Below are 7,124 nucleotides of genomic sequence, written 5' to 3' on the forward strand. Positions count from 1 at the left end.
GTTCCGAAGTGCGCCCACACCGTTCACCCACTGCACAGCCTACTAGCAGCATCAGGAACTAATACAATCGCCATTCAGTGGAACGACCAAGCCGTAGAAGCGTTCCTGCATACTAAGGAGGCTCTCGCAAATGCAGCTCTGCTTGCATACCCGCAGCCCGGTGTTCCGCCATGCGTAATGGTAGACGCCTCCGACGCAGCTATAGGAGCCGTATTCCAGCAGATGTCGAGCGGAAGGTAGCGACCGATTTCCTTCTTCTCTAGTAAATTGAGTCCGTCCGAACGACGGTACAGCACTTTTGATAGGGAGCTCTTGGCCATATGCGCTGCTATACGACATTTCCGCCACTATGTAGAAAAGCTAGAATTCTTTGTACTCACGAATCACAAGCCGATGACCTAGGAATTGCGCGCGATAAACTGAGATACGGGTGCAAACGTGGCACGAGAGCTACGCCAAATGTCGTACATCGCAGAATTCACGATGTATATACGCCTTGTCAACGAGAAGGACAATGCAGCGGCAGATGCTCTTTCCCGCAGCCCAGTGAACGCCATCAGCCTACTAAGCGGCATCGACTTCACCGCACTAACCACGGCTCAAAAAATTAAATTATGGAGTTTTACGTGCCAAAACCACTTTCTGATTATGAGGTACGCCGTAGTGGGGGACTCCGGAAATTTTGACCACCTGGGGTTCTTTAACGTGCACCTAAATCTAAGTACACGGGTGTTTTCGCATTTCGCCCCCATCCTAACCACGGCTCAACGCAGTGACAGAGCTCAAACACCTACTGAAGTTCACAACCAGCGACTTGAAGCTGCAATGAGTGGATGGACAGAGAGGATCTGTATGCTATGACACGTCAACAGGTAGGGCCAGGCCGTTCGTGCCCCCCGATCTTCGCGGTAACATTTATGAACTGCTGCATGGCCTCTCGCATCCGGGGATTCGAGCTACTCAACGGCTGTGCACAGCTAGGTTTGTGTGGCCCGGAATAAACCGGGACGTCCGACGTTGGACACGAGAGCGCCTATCATGCCAGCGCTCCAAATTGCAGCGCCATACTGTGACCCCCTTAGGATCCTTCCCCGAGCCGGACACTCAATTTTCCCATGTACATTTGGACATTGTGGGACCATTGCCTCATTGCCAAGGGCAAAACTACTTACTAACGGAGGCCCTCCCCATCCCAGATATGACTGCCGATATTGTGGCCCGCGCTTTCATCTACCATTGTGTAGCGCAATTCGGAGTTCCATCAACAGTGACAACGGATCGGGGACCGCAATTCGAGCCTGCCCTATTCGGGAGCATCATGCGGCTCCTAGGAATCATGCGCATCAGAACAACGGCCTACCATCCCATCAGCAATGGTATGGTGGAAAGGTTCCATCACCCGCTGAAGAGTAGTCTGACGGCAACTTCAAGTCACAGTTAGGTAGAGGCGCTACCCCTGGCTTTATTGGGAATTAGGACGGCTCTGAAAGCGGAAATTGGCTGCTGTTCGGCTGAACTCGTATACGGCACAACACTTCGTCTTCCGGGGGAGTTTGTCGCTGACAGTAAAAACACAAACGCCCAGGCCAACAACGATTACGCCCTGTGACTGCGGGACATTATGAGCAAGCTACGCGCTGGTCCCTCCACGTCTGCCGGCACCACGGCTTGTCCACGTCCACAGCGATCTCTCCTCCTGCTCTCACGTGTTTGTAAGGCACGACGCCGTACAGCGTCCACTCCAGCCCCCGTATGATGGGCCGTTCAAGGTGGTGAAACGAGGAGAAAAGCACATCACGATCGACCGAAGTGGCCGTCACGACGTAGTTTCGCTTGACCACGTAAAACCAGCGCACGTGGACAGCAACAGTGAAGTGCGTGCATCATCTCGAGTTCCACAGCCACAAGGACTACCAGCAGACCAGACTGAACTGGCCCAACCAGTCGTCGAAAGGTTCACACGGAGTGGATGGCGCACAAGACCTCCGTTGCGAATGAACTTATGAACCGCAGCTCATTGTTGACCCATTCACTAGGGGGCGGGGGGAGTATTGTAGGGCCGCGAAACGGCGCTTCCATGCGCAATGACAAGAGCGCATGCGCGAGGAACCACGTGAATTTCTTCGTGAGCTTCGGAGTGAATAAAAGTTCAGTTGTTGTTTGGGACGCGTGGTTGCTTATACTCGCTTAGCTGAGCCTTGCAGCGCGTTCCAACAATGAAAAAGCCTTAGATAAAGTACCTGATCGTAGACTCTTGCTAAAATTATCGCATCTAAACTTACACCCCCTAGTGCTTGAATGGACCAGAGAGTTCCTCACCGATCGCCAACAGTTCATTTCGGCCAGTGAAGTCAACTCCACCTTGTCTACTGTGGCCTCCGCTGTCCCACAGGGAACAGTACTCGGCCCACTACTTCTTAAATTTACATCAAGGGTCTCCGCGCGTACATCTCTTCAAACATTCATCTATTCGCGGATGATTGTGTCATTTACCGTTCCATCACTAATTCCACCGATAAACTAATGCTTCAGCGCAACCTAATAAACGTTGAAATTTGGTGTCATACGTGACTCATGGTCCTTAGTATTCAGAAAACTTCTGTAATTTCTTTTCACAAAAGACAAGAATATCAAACTAATACGTACACGCTTAATGGTGGGGTCATTTCTTCAGAAGATTCCCTCAAATATGCAGGACTTAACATCCCCCGTGACCTCACGTGGTCATCGTACGTCACACACATCACAGACAAAGCTAACCGCACCCTTGGCTATCTACAACGTAATATAGCACTTTCCCCGCCCTCTGTTAGGTTATTAGCCTATCAATATCTTGTAAGACCTAAGTTAGAATATGCGTACGTGATCTGGGACCCTCATAAACACAACCTTAGCAAGACACTCGAGTAGGTACAAAATCGTGCAGCCAGATTCATTTTTTCTGACTACTCATATCATACAAGTGTCACTCAGTTAAAATCAAAAGCTAATCTTCCCAAACTAGATAAGCGCCACAAAACATTCAGACTTTGCCTTTATCATAAGCTCTACCATACTCTCCCTCCCGTCAACACCCTTATCCAACCAGCATACCGTCTTTCAAGCCGTATCAGCCGCCATAAAGCAGTTTATCTGTCACATGCTCGGACAACTGCTCATCTTCATCCCTTCTTTTCTCAAAGAGCGATCGACTGGGATAATCTTCCAGTCAGCGCCATTATTCATGATGATCCTGTGCGTTTTAGGTTCCCCATTGAATCGCTTGCCTGATTGCGTCATCTGATCGTGTTATGTGTAGTATTCTTTAAAACGTGTATCTGTCGACGGCTTCATATGTTTATCGAAATGTCTGCCTGTTTATACTTACCGTGTTCCATACCAAGAAAAATGTAACTGCCACTTTTTGCGCACATCACGTTCAACACTTGTGGATTTTCATACTTGATAAATTTTCGTGTTTTTTTTGCGTTTTCCTATTTCTTAACCTGTGGATGTGCAAGATGCTGTAGCTTCTACGTTTTTCTTCGTTACTGCTTTCTTCTTAACTCATTTTAGTGGTTACTGCAATGATATGGTGTTTCTGCTTATTTCTATGCTCGCCCACCCCTCATGTAAAACCTTTCCAGTAGGGGTATTTGAGGTATTCTAATTAAAAAATGAAATAAAAAATTTGAACAAGATCTGGAATTATGGTCTCACATATCACTGCGGCAAATGCGAACAAAAGCCTTGCTGCGATATTTGAAGGCGACTGGACCGAGCGACTGTCTGTGACACAGAGCAGAGACAGACAGAAAAAGCACTTTATTGAAAAAACAGAGTGAGTAGCCAGCGTATTTTGGCCTATATGCTACTCTGCAGGGAATGGGACGAAGGAGAACGGCCCTAGACGGAGGCGGGCAGAAGAAAAAAAAATCAAAAGCAACGGGTGCAAGTCTTGCGATGTTATCGGCAGCAGAAACACAGAGCAGAGTCTTACAGATCCGAGAATTCTAATGCGTTGGTGACTCCAGTGCCCATCTACTCCCTACTTTCTCTCCTTCTCTTAATATTTTTCTTCACTACCCCCACCATAGGGTAACCAACTAGGTTGAACCCTTGCTGATATCCCTGGCCTTAATTTGTGCTTCTGTCTATCACAAAACTGAATTACTGAAATGATACAACTATGTTTTTATGAACTTTTCGTTTAGACTATTTACAAATCTAACATAATTTACTTTTTATAAAAAGGTGTGCCACAGGTAATTGGTCAATGTTCTTTTTTCAGATCCGTGGCATCCTAATGGCTGACACTATGTTTGCATTGGTTGAGTAATGTAGACGGGCACTTGCCTTGCTATTTAGTTCTCGTAATAACCCCGGACTCCAGCAATTCCTTCATTCCATTTACCATAAATTACCGCCAATAGCCTGAAACTCAGATTGCAGACTATATGCGCATAGTGCATCGCCCGCACTAATAAAATACATTTCTCGATACTTCCCAAGGTGCATGTAACTCCTGCAATGTTCACAACTGCTTTCACGCGATGGCAAATCGCTGATTAGTCCGCAGACGGGTGTTCCGCGGCTGAGCTCCAGGGAACACCAGCGCTATAGATGCTCGTCTGCAGCACCCATTAGCGCGTTGTGTTTCACTATAGAGCTAAGCAAGCGTGATTGGGCTCTGCAGAATAAATCAGCAATCCTGTCTATTGTATGCATTCGGCTTAACCTGAATTCAGACTACAAACTGGACTCCGAAAACGGCCATGAAGTGGCTCAGTGCGACCGAACGCAAGGACGCCTCAGATGAGATACTGGGAAAGCAGTTCGTGGCTGCTCAGGTATGTCATGCTCGTCCGCGGACTTTGCTTCGTCCTACGAAGGGACCTTTGAAGAAGCACTTCGCACGGACACGTGTAGCCCATTTTCGAGCTGATAGCCGTCGCATACTTTCGAGCGTTCGTACTTGCAGTGTCCTTCGTGACATTTCTTCCAGAAACAAAGGACGCAATTCACTCAGCGAAGTTATGTCGGTTAGCGAATTGAACAACTTTTGGCGTAAGACAAATCTTACGAAAAAAAAAAAACGTATTCACAAAGCTAAAAGCGTTCCTCAGATAAGCAAGCTTGCCATGCCCACCGTGCAAAGACGAGCTCTGTAGTCGAAAAAATGCGTAAATTTAAGGGCAGCACAGGCTCGAAATTCAGTACTACCGCCAACAGAAGCGTAAGTCGATTCACAAAACCTAGACAGCCGTCGCAGATGAAGACTTTAGAAGAAATTTTTACAATAGGCGAGTAGTAGTCTTACGTGCATAATTATGTTTATCTGCGCTACTCGAGCTGACCCGAGTAAGCGGTGGAACGCGCTGTTGCAGATGATTGGCCAGAGGTCAGAACTGATAGCCGAGGATGGCGCGTGCTTATGTCTTGCTCGTCCGCGGCAATTACAACTAATTGTCTTAGTGGCGCCACAAAGACAATTATGTCCTTGTGGCGCGCTCTGATTTCTCATCTCAAAGTTGGTTGAGCTGTCACAGTGCATAATTGTATTCAGCATGCACTGATGGACCAGTGACATTATTGCTATGCGGCGAACTTCCGCCAAATGTCCGATAGGCTGTGTTTCTGTATGAGCGCAATAACCTGAATTTTCATACTCGTCACGGCACTCCACTGGGTGTTAGCGAATGGAAGTGTAGTGTCCATCCCTGACAACGGTCAAGTTTGTCAATGACGTGTTTTGAGCACTTCTATAGTATATTTTTTTCTAGCTTGATCGTGCGCTTGCTCATAGGGCCATGGATGATTATTTTTCCTGCGCTTTGAGGCTATCATTCGCCATGCAATACAAAACAATATAAAACACCTAAAGGTTTGTAACTATCAAAACTTGTTGCTGTTGCACAATTCGCAGTCGTGCTTCGTGCTGTTAGCTTCAGCCTTCTATTTTACGGCGCATAGATTAAAGTCAGCACTAAGTCGAAGCGACGTAGTGTCTCTGACCACGGTTTTGCTCATTCTGTAGCCTACGGTGTGGAACGCACGCGCACACGCACACGCACAGGGAGATTTCTGTTTATATAGATCAGAAAAATCAGGCGAAAAATTCAGTGCCCTTCTATTCTGCGAAGGTGGCTGGTCAGCGAAGCTGTGTACGTGGGCCCCTTAATGGCGAACTGTGCATTGCTATGCGTCAAACGCCGTATGCATATAAATGAATGGCGAGGCGCAACAAGTCACTCCTCTACGAAGCTGAGCCTTGGAAGATGATAAGGCACTGGGGGAAATACATACCCGTGTATTGTTTCAAGAGGCGGCACGACACCTTTTACTAACAAATGCCGGAACGTAGAAAAGATACGCACCTCACCGCACTCCGAGGGAACACACTGCTTCGCCGTAGACAAGGCGATCGTCTTTTGGTCGACATACCGCAGTGCAGTAATGGTTGTGAGGACACTCGAAAACCACAAGTGGTCACGCATAACACAGGCCACACAAAACTGATTCCCAACAAACTCCCTCTGAAACGTGGCCGTTGCTCCAGTGAAACGTTCGAAGTTTGCGAGATCGGGGCCAGATGGACGGTTCGCATTTCTTTCCGCCTCGCGGTATACTGGCGGGCAGCACGCTTACGGGACCGCCACCACGGGAGAGCGGAAGGAAAGGAAAGGCGATACGCAAGCGCTTGGAACGCCGCCAGAGAGAGGGCAATGTGAATGTAGACATGACCGACATGGGTTCCTATCTGTTCCTATCAGCTTAATATCTCATGCGGGTTGTATTTGGACCCAAGATATTAAACTTATTTTTGTAAGTTGTCGGTGTGCTTAATGCCTGCTTCACCTCCGCCTCGGGCCAGCCCGGTATTGTACTACCTTCGGTATCGGCCCACGTATGGGGAGAAATTCTCGATCTACACGGCTCGATAGACGCAAGCAATTTTTTCCAGAACCTAGCCACATACAGCTTCGCTGGAAAGGAAAAGCGACAGCAGACTACAGCCATCGTCTTCTTATGATTGGCTGAAGATGCTTATTCTAAACGTCAGACTAACATCAGTCCTGTGTGAAATGAGGTCACTCATGTCTTTCAATCGCTTCGTGCGATGCTCTCTCTATAGTTTCCTGTTA

General features: G+C 47.8%; 1 pseudogene; it reads left to right on the plus strand.

The window, feature by feature from the left end:
- The first annotated feature begins 6,718 nt into the window (after positions 1-6,718).
- On the plus strand, positions 6,719-6,891 carry LOC126548688 (U2 spliceosomal RNA; annotated as a pseudogene).
- The last annotated feature ends 233 nt before the right edge of the window (positions 6,892-7,124 follow it).

Source organism: Dermacentor andersoni, chromosome 1 (assembly GCF_023375885.2).
Source record: "Dermacentor andersoni chromosome 1, qqDerAnde1_hic_scaffold, whole genome shotgun sequence".
Lineage (NCBI taxonomy): Eukaryota > Metazoa > Arthropoda > Arachnida > Ixodida > Ixodidae > Dermacentor > Dermacentor andersoni.